Source organism: Amblyomma americanum, chromosome 6 (genome assembly GCF_052857255.1).
Source record: "Amblyomma americanum isolate KBUSLIRL-KWMA chromosome 6, ASM5285725v1, whole genome shotgun sequence".
Taxonomy (NCBI): Eukaryota; Metazoa; Arthropoda; class Arachnida; order Ixodida; family Ixodidae; genus Amblyomma; species Amblyomma americanum.
The window spans coordinates 12605134-12617872 of NC_135502.1; positions in this window are offsets into that span (position 1 = coordinate 12605134).

Genomic DNA, 12739 nt, shown 5'->3' on the forward strand with positions numbered 1-12739 from the left:
CCATTTTGAAGCTTCATTTAATTACATTAAATTTATTCATTTGCTATTAGGTCTTTATGAAGAAGAGCGCCAAAAAAGCATCATGTCTAGCCTAGCGAAAATTCGGTTCAACGCTCCCCCCCCCCCCCCCCCCCCCCATTTCTTTGCGCCACCGCCACCCCACTAAGAATATCCTGGCGTTGTCCCTGGTGATTCGCTGTGGCGCCAGTATTGGGAATGGGAGCTCCCTGAATTACGGCTGTGGGCAAGCGCGGCAAGTTTAATCCTTGACCCCGTTCATGTACATTTCATTAGTCTAACGGGAAGGTACTCCGGGTGCGGGCACATTATTCTTTTTGAGAATGACTGACATAAGTATCGTATCAAATATCGTAGCAAATAGCCGTCTGATCGGTGGGCCCCAGCCATTTAACTTTGGTTTTTGGTTTTAGGGCAAAGGAAATGGCGCAATAATTGTCTCATATCTCTGTGGACACCCGAACCGCGCCGCAAGGGAAGAGAGGAAGGTGGGAGTGAAAGAAGACAGAGGTTGGGTGGGGGGAGGGGGGGGGGGGGAGGTGCGTAGTGGCTGACATCGCACAGCAAACGGCAACCTTTTTTGCGTTTCGCCTCCATCGAAACGCGGCCGCAGCGTTTGGGTTCGAACCCGGGTACACCGGACCAGTAGCCGAGCGCCCTAACCACTGAGCCACCGCAACAAGTATCGTTCGTTTTCTCTGCAATTTACACGTCATAGAAACGACACGACGTTGTCCCCGTTTCGTGGGAGATGGAACTGGAGACTTCATTTGCGATTTTATGAACAACGCTGTCACCTTTTCGGATCTCACAAAAAACTGTAGCATAACACCCTGTTTCCGTTAATATTGTTACGTGGTCCAAGGCAGGAACGACGCAAGAACGCCCCGGGCACAGCACACAGGCCAAGAGCACAGGGCCCGCACAGAGCACGCGCACCTCCGAGACACTTCGTTCACCTCGTCTTCACCAAGAATATCCGTTGCAGTATTTCCTTTGAGTGTTCTTTTATAGATAAGTGTTCCTTTAGGAGAACCCTGAGAACAAACAAAAGTCAGCCTGTACCGATAGATTTCCGCGTTTAAAGAACAAATAGCCTAGTTTCACTAAAAACTGAGCTTTTTTTAACGTAGAAAACATTAAAAATAAAATACAGGCATGGTCATCACCGGCCGTTTTCGCTAGCAAACTTTGGTGACGTCAACGCAAATTTAATCGTGTACCCCTGAGGCTCGGCATCCATTAAGCTCGGATCGGTGATTACGAAGGGTACACGATTAAATTTGAGTTAACGCCACCAAAGTTTGCTAGCGTGAACGGCCGGTGGTGAACATGCCTGTATTTTTACTTTTAATCTTTTCTACGTTAAAAAAAGCTCCGTTTTTATGAAACTAAAACCCCTGAGGCTCGGCATCCGTAAAGCTCGAAACTATGATTACGAAGTTCGAACCCGACCGCGGCGGCTGCGTTTTTATGGAGGCAAGACGCTAAGGCGCCCGTGCGCTGTGCGATGTTAGTGCACGTTAAAGATCCCCAGGTGGTCGAAATTAATCCGGAGCCCTCCACCTTTCTTCTTTCACTCTCTCCTTTATCTCTTCCTTACGGCGCGGTTCGGGTGTCCAACGTTATATGAGACAGATACCGCGCTATTTCCTTTCCCCAAAAACCAATTATTATTATTACGAAGTGCATTTCGGTCATCACGTCAGGAGTTTTAATCGAAAGGCGGGAAAATGGTCCATGTTTAAATCCAATTCTCTCGGCAACGAAGGCGTCCTTTGCAGTCGAACAAAGATCAGCATCGCCGGCAGGCACCACACAACTGATTTTCAGATAACAAAATTAGATGTAGTGATCCTCAGTGTTCCTTTAAGTGCCGATACTTCATGAACATAGCTTTCTCTTCCTTTCGGTTGGTCCTAAATTTTTGACATGTTTTGGACTTTGCTGCCAGCTTTAACATCGTAGCCAAGCCGTTATCAGTAAATTCTGCAGAAGAATAACCGGCCAGCATCAAGAGTATCACGGTACAAAGAATGAGCCTTAGTGGCTCCTCTCAACCACCAGAATTTCGCGCACATGGCATATACATAATCGTCAGATGATTACTTGAGCTGCTTAATTGCTGCCTCGTAATGACTCGAGGGCACGTGTCAGCGTGGACGGACGAAGTAAAAGAAGCAGAAGAAGAAAGGCCCTGTCCCAGCTGCACCGGTCCAGTTCGACGCCTGGAGAACAAACGACGACCAGTCCGCCGTGGCCATGGCCGAACACCGAAGCAGGAGCCCTGCGTCGTCGCGCGCGCCGTGGCCGGCGCGACACCAGGACAAGGGCAGGAGCGAGGTGAGCTGCAGCTCCTCCGAACGAGCCCGAAACCAGGCGCAGTCGCCGCGTTCTCTTGTACCTCATCGGCTTGCGGTGATGCGAACGATATATCGGGACGTAGAAGGAAAACACGAATACGCTTATACGGGAGTAAAAAAGGGAGTAAGCTGTCCTCTAGCGCGCAGTCCCTTGTTTAAAAGTGAGTGCGCTAGAAGACAGCTTACTTCCCTTTCTACTCTCTTCTGTTTAAAGTGCACGGCATGGGCAGCTCAAGCGGAAGAGATTTAACGGATTCGCAGGGAATGAGATCGTTGACGAATACGCGGCAGCCCCCGTTTCTTTGCTGCATTGATTGCAATGTTTGAAGCGTTCCTAAAACTAACTACGTCCGGCTGAAAGGTGCTGGCTTTAACGCCATGCATAACGCACTGAATGCATACGGTCCACGCGAATCTTCAACGTGATCTGGTATCCTCGAAAATAGGAGTTCTGGTGGTACGTCAATTGGATAGTCGGACAACACGCGCCTATGGCAGCGAGTATATTTACTACGAATGCTTTGTACGTACTACTCTTTGTTTCCAAAATCTTTGCGGTTTACGTGCTGTGGCTTCTGTTCAAGCACTGTCCTTCATCGCTTCTGGAAGGGATGGTCTCCTTGAAGCCGAACGAAGGAGATTAACTCATTGTACAGCAAGTTGATAACAAACATGCACAATGAATTAGACGTCGTTTATCTTGGAGATCGCGAATATTTATTTGGCCGTTAAAAGCAGTACGATTGAGGGTAAAGTCATGCGGGGCTTGTGCGTTGGGTTCATTGGTTAATTGTGCAGTGGAAGCGTTTTTTGTGCTGTCAGCTGAACGCGAATTATGTGCCTGCTGCCTTTCCAGCCGCCGGGCAGCGGGCGCGGTGGGTCAGCTGCACATTCACCGACGACCTCGCTCCTCTGCCAGGGTCACGATGAGAACGCGACAAGCAGAGCACCGGTGAGGAGCTCTGTTTTTACGCTTATATAATTCTGGTACAGAAAAAAGAACGTCTCAACGACGCTTACGCAGTGCATACGGGTACCTAGGAAACATCAGATTGGCGTCGTTCAGGCTGCCCATTTTATCGCCAAATATTCGCACTCGCTGAGCAAGCAATAAATTAAAGCGTCCTTCACACCCTGGAGTTCCCTTTCCTCTCTCAGAGATGGATGGGGGAGCCGGCTGTGGCATATTCCCTGGGGGCACGATTGAACTGAATGGAGATGTGTTTGCAGTGTTTGCGTCGCCGCTGAGTGCAGGTAGTCACTGAGCCACCGCTCAGCGGTACGTTTATCTTCAAGCATTGCACGTAGACATCTGGCATGGACATGAGGCTTGTAAATATTTACCTGAATTAAGGCTTCTATGCTGGGCAGCTGTACTGGACTGTCTCATGACCCAGGCGTTCTAAAATGGGGCCTTTCGGAAAACTGAGCCTGTGGAAAAGAGCAGCGCTGCTGAACACGGAGGCACCCTGTCCATTGTTCTTGCCAGGCGCGTCCCACCACCAGCGGCGGATTCAGCCCGGTAGCGGCGTCGCCCGGCTGTCCAGAATCCGACGCCAGGCCCGGGCCGTCTACGGTGAGCTGGTGCCTGGACTGCCAACCATGGCAGGTGCCGAGAGAGTAATCGCCCTCTCCACATGTAGGGGAGAGGAGGGAGAGGCCGGACTAAGCATGACTCAACAAAAATGAATGACAGAAGCGATCACGAATAGAAATGGAATAAGAATAGACTCAGACTCAGAATAGACTCAACACTGTCCTTCCAGACAGTGTTGTGAATGAAGTTAATTCCCTAAAATTTAAACAGATGTTAATTGATTTATTCCCCAAATAATTCCTGTTGAAGGCCCTTTTTCTTTCTTTTTCTTTTGTTTCCTCACTTACTTGCTTGTTTTTCTTTTGAAGTGTTCACAGTTGTATCTACATGTGTTAAGTTTATGTTCCAATTTTGTTCTTTGTGACATGATTACTGTTCGCCCCCCCCCCCCCCCTTATGTAACGCCCCCTGGGGCCCTTAAGGGTAAATAAATGATGAAATGATGATGATGGTGATGAAATAGATCGCCGAGTGAAAGAAAAATGCTGTAGCATTTAGTCCCCGTCTATCCAATGATCGCCCCTAAATTGTTCTAGTATTTTTACAAACACGTTTACTCCAGAAATATCGCTTCCGGATCCTTGATGGGGCCATTGTGTGTCTTGTGTTTTCATATCTTGCCTGTACGATCTGGAAATGTTTGATAGGTGTTCTACTGGGATCTGGAACATTCCATCCTTTTTGGGTAGTCGTGGGGAGAAACGGTGTTTTCTAGGTGCGCAACTATGATAGTAAAGGCTTTAAAAGGGCCCTAGACACCTTACATTAGTTGCTTGTTTTCTTCTTTCAAATGTTGCGTTAATCATAAGAATGCATGGTACACCAAGCGATATTTGCCTACAGCCACTAAATAATTTGTAATCTAATTTCTTCTTGATGTTGTAGTTCACGTAACACACACGCAAAAAAAAAAACTGCCATATAATCACCAATACGTAGTTCACTGCAGCCCCTACGCCATCCTGTTTAAAGAATTGGATGACAACAAATCAGGTTTCATTTGTTATAGTGCAGTTTCTTTCGTGCCCGCATACCACTAATACCGTCTTCGCGCTTTTACCAACGTGATCGTGAACCAACAAGCCCAACTCACCACGCTTATGAAGTTCTTTAGTGCCTCAAGTTACCTAAACACTCACAACACATCACAGCCATCATTCGGTTGATGAAACTGAAACAGCGTCAGGAATAAATTCAATTTTAAATTATGTAGTAGTTCTAGGCTAGTTCCACGCGGTGAACCATGCATTGTCATGTCTGACAGAAGAAAACATGCACCTAAAATTAGAGGCGTCTACGGCCTTGAAATCAAAACTCCTTTTTTGGCTATTGTTGCGAGCCTTGTCCACACTGAAGCACTATATTAATATATTTCAACAAAAATAGATCTGAACTATCAGCAGGTTTAAAAGGCTAAAATATAATCGCTCCGTAGCGCACCTGTACTTCAGGCTTTTGCGCACTCTTACCTCTTCGGCCTGAAAGTGAGTCACAAGCATGCAGTACCTGAAGGTTGCTGGTTGTCGAAGTTGTCGCCGCCGATGATGAACCAGTGTGCACTATGAACTTTCGTTTCCTCCAATCACCATCGTTCTCATCATCAGACACTTTTCCTCTTTCTCCCTGCACTAGCCCCGGGGCCATCCCGTCCCTTCAACACCATTATTTATTACACATATTTATTACAACCTCCAGCCCTAACTGCCGCTTCTGCGGTGCAAAAGCTACTTTAGACCACATAATCTGGGACTGTAAAGCACATCCCCCACCCCCAGATCTCATGGCTGCTCCCTCACCTGACGCGTGGCTTTCAGTAAAGGTCAGCGACGACCGAGGCACTCAAGTCAAGGCTGTCGAATGGGCCTGTGCGGTACGAGACCTACATGGTCTGGACCTCACTTACTGACCACGAATCTACACTTTCTTTCAATAAAGTTTTTACTCACTCACTCAACACCATTAACTTTGTGAAACAATCAAGGCTCTTTCACCATCCTACCAAGCAACCAGCAGAAAGCGCATATTCCTCACTGAATGCGCTAGGATTAAGCCTGGCTACGGCAAAGTGCATTTCTATCAGTTAAATAAACATGTACCGCGAAATGCTCGACTAGTAGCCCAGTGTAGCTGTCGCTACGAAACATCTTCTATAGTGCGCTGTAGGGCTGCGTACTGCTATCTGTCGTAGCCCGCCCAATAAACACCAGTTGCTCTCAGCGTCTGTCCTCAATGTTCCGGTGTCCCGCTAAATGAAAATTAATTAATGTAATGACCCACAGGGTCTCATTTGTGGCTTATTCTGCAGGGAGCGACGCCCTCCGAATCTGCTCCTGTCACCCCATCCGGCAAACTTTCACCCCGCAAGTCTGCTTTGAGGTTGCCACGCAAATCGGTGAGCAACCGCTGAGGCCGGCACTCCGAAGGCAGCGGCCGCGCGGAGGGTACTGGCTGCGACTTTAGACAGACTTCTCAGTCCCAACTCGGCTGGCGCGCTTCACGGAGAAAATTATTTTTCGGAGACAGGTAACAGGCTTTCGAGGGAAGTGTTAGCTTTTACTTTTTTTTTATCTGCAGCATTGGTGACGCTTAATACCTTTCGGAGCCAGGTAGGAATGGGAACTAAGCAACCCGAACTCTGTGCATTCTCTCATTTGCTTACCATATATATCCGGAATTTTTAGGACTGTACAAGAAACAGACTGTGTCGAGCTGCTGAACGCATAAACACCTCATCTGCTTGTCGAAAATACCGCACTATCGACAAAATATTCCTATCACCCACCGCGCTTGGGCCAAACACACCGTCTTTACATCACGACTACCTGATCGGCTGCGCACCGATTCCGCGAAATTTTGAAAAAAAAAAGATCTTTTTGTAATAAACTCTTTGCTTGACGATCACAAACATCATGCGTGCACATTCCTACGGATCTTGTTTAACTCCTCGTGTCTAACTTTATAAAACTGTATCGGGCTCGCCAGGCAGCGGCTATTGTCTTTAACGCACAACACAGCCCGCCGTTGGACTGCTCTTGACAAGTGTGTAGACGACTGTACAGTTGCTGCTTATTTGTCTACTTTGCGAAAGCGTCTCCCCTCGAAAATGCACTTCATTTCCTACCCGGCTGTGCGGCACTTATGGAGGCCTTGAGCCCATTAGTTCACGACAGATCGAAGTATTGAACCAACTTGCCCGAGAACCTGCTCCACTGGATTGCATTTCTGCCCAGGTCTTTTCGAATTTTTTGCACAAGATCACGGAATCGAAAGGGATCCAGAGGGACGTCGTGTCAGCGGCAAGAAAGACCAACCAAAGGAAGCCGCAGACAGTCAAGGTTGGAACAAACTATCTCTCTCTCTCTCAGACGCACACACGCACGCGCGCGCGAAGCTTTTTCATTGTTTTTTGCTTATATTATAATTAGTGTTGAAGCAAAACTGTGTTCCTACGACTGGGATATCAACCTTTCGTGCAATCGGCTGTTCGACGACACGTGTATTGCGCATGGGCAGGATTACTCTTTTCCGAAGCCAAATAAAAACCACTGCATCACGTGGCCATGGTGGGCATTACCACAGAGGTAGAATGCGACGTCACAAAAAAAAAAATTGGAGGGGACACTTAAGCTTCGCTTTAAGAATATCACTCGATATTGTTAATGGGTCAATGCCCATATATGCGGAATTGGTAATTCTCAACTTTACATCCTCAGTTTGCTGGGGGTCCTCATACCACTCCTGACGCAGTGGTGCAACGGTTAAGCGATGCGCCACAGCCCTGCGATGACAGGTGCTGCCACCGGTGGGGCTTGTGAGATCGTTGTTGCTCTTCCCGAGCAACCTCTGGCGGCAAATCGTTAAATTAAGTGCCACCTGCCACGGTGGTCAATTTGCTCACAATCCGGTAGGCAGGTTGTAATGACGCCCCAAGGCCACGTAACCTAGCTGGTCCACCTAGGTTGCCGGAGCAGAGGTATGCGCAGTGCTGTATGAAGAGGAGGGCCATAATATCGCTCAGCAATCAAGCGCTGCTCCTAACTTTGGCATGTATGCAAGCCGCTTCTTGGTCGTACCGTTCACGCTGCATTTTTCCGCCGGCAGCAAGATTACGTCGATGCCTCGCGCCTCCGGGAGCTCCTCGACCGGTCCGCGCCGATGCACGAGTCTCCGCCAAGCTCCGGGATGTCGCTGCCCATGGCGGGAGGCAAGATGGCGGGCCAGTGCCTGTTCTGGGGCGCCGTGGGCACCGGAGCGCTGCTTATAGTCGCGCTGCTTTTGCTTACCCGCAAGACGTCCGCCTTGTGCAACAGCGAAGCGTGCCGCTACTACGGCAGGCTGCTCGCGGGAAGCCTCAACACCAGCGTGGACCCGTGCAACGACTTCCACAGCTACGTGTGCTCCGGCTGGGAGGCCGTGCACCACCGCTCCGTCATGGGCTTCGTCTATGAAGAGTGAGCGCCGCGTGTTGTGCCCATCCAGATTTCGTGACCGGCTTATGCTGAAACACCGTAAGCCAGAAAGGAGTAAAATCACTGCCGGGGGTTAGCCAATAGTCCCTCAGCAAGCAAACCTTTTGCTCTCTGAAAGACTAACCGCAAAAGGAGAGCAACCACAATCATTTAGCCATGGGGAGATGACTTAAAACAGTTCACGCTAATTGCTGCTGTCAGTTCCACTCATTTTTCTCAAACTGTACCTTGTTCCTCCGCTTGCCGAAGCAACCTGAGGCCCCCAATATTTTCTACAGTCACCTCACATTTCCTCTGTGAGAACGTATACTTTCACAACATCCCATAACCCTTCGCTGAGCCCTTGACATATGTGACGGCAGTGGCTACCAAAGGCCAGTTCCGTCACTACATGTAACAGGTGTGTGTCGTGAAAGTTCTTAAATAAACATTCAGAAAAAGCACGTCTAAGAAAAAATTCTATAGACGGTCAATGCAATTGATGCGGCAGTATGCTTTAAAAGGGCCATGACAGCCTATTTTCACGCATACCTTGCCATTTGAATTTGATTCCCAACACGAAAAATTACAGTCCCCCGAAGTTGGATCTGATTCGGTGCGGCAGGTAATTTTAGAACGAATTTTTGTAGCGATAGCTACATTACGGTAGCACTTCGAGCCTTTAGCGTGGCGGCGCCGTGGCGGTGCTGCCACCCTGTGGCTTCGCCGCCACGCTGTAACGTGGTGGGCCACGTGGTGCGGAGCAGCTGCCGGCGGCGCGGCTGATCACGTGGTTCGTCACGTGGTTGGTCACGCGACCAAGTTCCACTCGGCCAGCTGTAGCTATCGCGTCACTCCAGGTTTAACCAAAGCTAAACCACCGCCATTTTTTTTGTTTCTTGCGGCTCGAAAACAGCAGAGAAAAGTCCCGAATACGACATCTTTCCCGCTACATGCATGCTTGAATAGCTGCGTGCGCGTGTTAGTCGTACATACAATCTTTTCGGCTGGTAGAACCTTTCTGCAGAACAATGCCGCTGGCAGAACCCAACGCGCCCGCGCCGCGCGACTGCTCCGCGGCTACCGAGGCAATATTTGTGACTGCTTGCTTTTTTTCTGCTGCATGCAGCTGTTAGGCAGAAAATGCGCGTATTCGCTAAATAAGTGCTTCAAGATAACAGTACACCATGCATTTAACGTACTGTGCGAGCACGAATTTCCCCCAAGAATGCGACGATCACAACTGCAGCCCCGCGCTGAGGTTGTTTACATAGCTGTGCACAAATAGCACTGCTCGTTTGTGTCAAACAACAAAGATGTCCAGACGGCCTAGTACACCGTACAAGATGTAACGAAAAATATTCCGCTCCGACGCTTTACATGCGGCGTGGGAATGTTGAAGGGAGCGCCCCATCTCCTGCCGCGTCTTCCCGACTCAGATTCATCAGGAAGGTTGCCAGGAAGGTAGGACGGACCCACGTACCAGCTGAGCACCAGACGGCAATTCTGAAGGCTGCCAAGTTCTTCCAGTCCTGCCAGAAGGTCTACACGGAACGAAGCAGCGACTTGGGGGCTGTCCGGTCGCTGCTAGCTCAGGCCGGCGTGCTGTGGCCCGAGATGAGTACGTCGGCGCGGCTCCTGCCCATGATCTTCTCGATGGCGGCGGCCTGGAATTGGGGAGCAGTCATCGAGCTCCTCACGGACAAACCCGGCCTGTTCACTGTGCGGCCAGCCTCAGTCTACTACCTCACCCTCCAGGTATTTATCGATTATCAGTCGACTTCAGTGCACTATAGTTAGACCGGCTCATTACGTTTGGAACTATATTCGGTGTTTGTAATAAAGCTTGTTTCGCGGGTCTTAACATAATGCGGCTTGCTCATTTTCGGTAAATAGGGTGTTATAGCTGTATGGAAACAGCACTGGAAGACTCTTAAAAAGGTGAGGTATCTCATTAAAAAACGCCTGGACGTGAAAGTTTCGCGCTCTAAACTCAAAGGTCGAAGTACCAAAATTATCATAGTTGAGACATAGACTGCAGGTAAACGAAAATCATACGTATGAAATGGAAACAATTGACGCACTAAAGCAAGAAGTAAATCTGGAAGCGCAGCGAAGAGGAGAACATGCGACTGCCGGGAACAAGATGTACGCTGTAGAAAGACAAAAACGGCATTGTCATGAACATTATACTCAATACGGTTAGGGCGCAAGAGTTCTCATTCATACCAACCAGATACCTTTAGATAGAAATAATACCGCTGATTATGCATAAATTACGTTGCAAGTAAAGGAGGAACAGCAAGTGGGGAAAAACCGAGGGTGAGAGTTGAGTGTCTGTACATCTAAAAAAGAGCGGAGATGCGTTATTCAGTCTTCTCAAAGGCACAGAGCTGGAACTTGCCGTAGCGGATTCGTCGTACACAGCCAGTTCACCTCAGAGCTGCTAAATTACGATGTAGGCGAAGCCAAATATGCCGAAAACGTCGGAGATATCGTAAGTTGCATGCTGCTTAGCTTCATCTCAAAACAGCAAACGAAGAAAAGCCAGGAACAGGAAGGGGACCCAGCTTGACGCTGTCTAGAATGCGTCTAGCGCGCGAAGCAGATTCCAATCCATCGGCTGTCGTGACGTGCCTTCTTTATGCTGCCGGATAGCACTGTGATCCGGAAGTTCTGGCCCCGAGCCTTTGAGACAAGATCACTCGCAGTGAAGATACGGTCCTTGAAAAGCGCGCAAGCCTGTATGACCTCAGGGGTACCGATACATGGAACAACGGGGAACCGACAGGGGACACCTCCGGCCGCTTAATTACTGCCGTATATATAGGCAACAAGTGTTATTGCGAAGTGATAGTCACAAGGAGCTTGATCAAAAGGTCCCACGACGTCAATGATGCTCTATCACAAGCCTTTCCCGGGTAAAGAACAGGCAGCAGGAGAGCTGCAACCGGGCGAGCCGACTTGTCGCATAACGGGCGCACAATTCTCGTGCGTACAAGTTCTTCGAGGCGCTTGTCCTTTCGCAGCCACCGTTAGAGACCTCAAATTGCGAGATGCGATTCATGTGCGACATCCATGAGGCATCTCAAACTTTTGGAGACTATGACTTGGTCACCCAGGTGCAGCACATCTTGTAGGACAGACAACTCGGCGCGCAGGGGGTATAGTACGGCATATATTTCAGGCCACGGCGGTTGATTGTGATATGACAGCCGGCTCTTTGATGGCTGCCTCTTGGGGTCCTCATTCCGTAGCTGTCGGAGACATTGCGCGACATGTAGAATAACCGCAGCGCTGTCGCCATCCTTTTCCGGCGTTATGTCAACATTGTTTTCGACAAGCTGGACTTTGGATGATTGTACGACCTGCAGAGGGAAAGTTCAAGACGTCAACTTTTCCGCTCCGACGACCCTTGCGTGCGGGCTTTACGTTTTGGGTTGTTCACTAGATTAAAACACGTTCTGCAGCTGCTGGAGAAGGTTGAGATTTATGGCAATAACGTTTTCCGCCCTTTGTCCCTTTGCTGTGCCGTTCCACTGAGGGTCCTGATGCGAGCTCGTAACCGGCGCGCTGAACTGGAGCAGCTTCTTCAGATAGCTCCCTGGCTTCACGTGAAGCTTGTTTTCACCGGCAAGCAAAGGCCATGTCACGAGGCAGTCAGTGAGGAACACAGGAAAATTAAGAGTTTGTATTCAATGCAGAACCTCTAGCGAGTAGCGTAGGACGTGCTTTCTTTCATTCCTGTAGTTGTCATTATGTCAAAGGACCTGAAAATAAGGTCATGAGGTGAATGAGTGACAGCATAGGGTCTGGACTATTAGTGTAATGTGACTACCGCATTCGTTGGAGTAAGGAATCCATGCATATATCAATGCAGCCTCTATTACACAGACACTACTTCTGCTGTTCCTGGCATGACTGAGAGTTTTTTAGCTAATGATGCCAATGACGCTGCGAAAGATGTTTGCTAATACAGTTTCCACCTTCACCTTGCAGCGAAGGCGCTCGATGCTTGGAATTTCTGACGAAGGGAAGTACCGCAAGTACTTCGACAAGATGGCGCAAGCTTTCCGGAGGTCGAACGCGAGCGCTCTACCTTTCGAGGAGCTGGTGAAGCTGGAGCAAAGGGTGGTGCCGCGCCTACAGCGCAGTTACGACGCGCCCTTCTTTAACACGCTGCCCAACGCCAGCCTGGACCAGGTGGCGCTCATGACCGCGGGCGCGACGAACGTGTCCGCGTGGCGGAAGCAGCTGGTGGCGCACTTCAACGCCACGCCGGCGGCTGGCGGCCGCTACTCGTTCATGGTGGA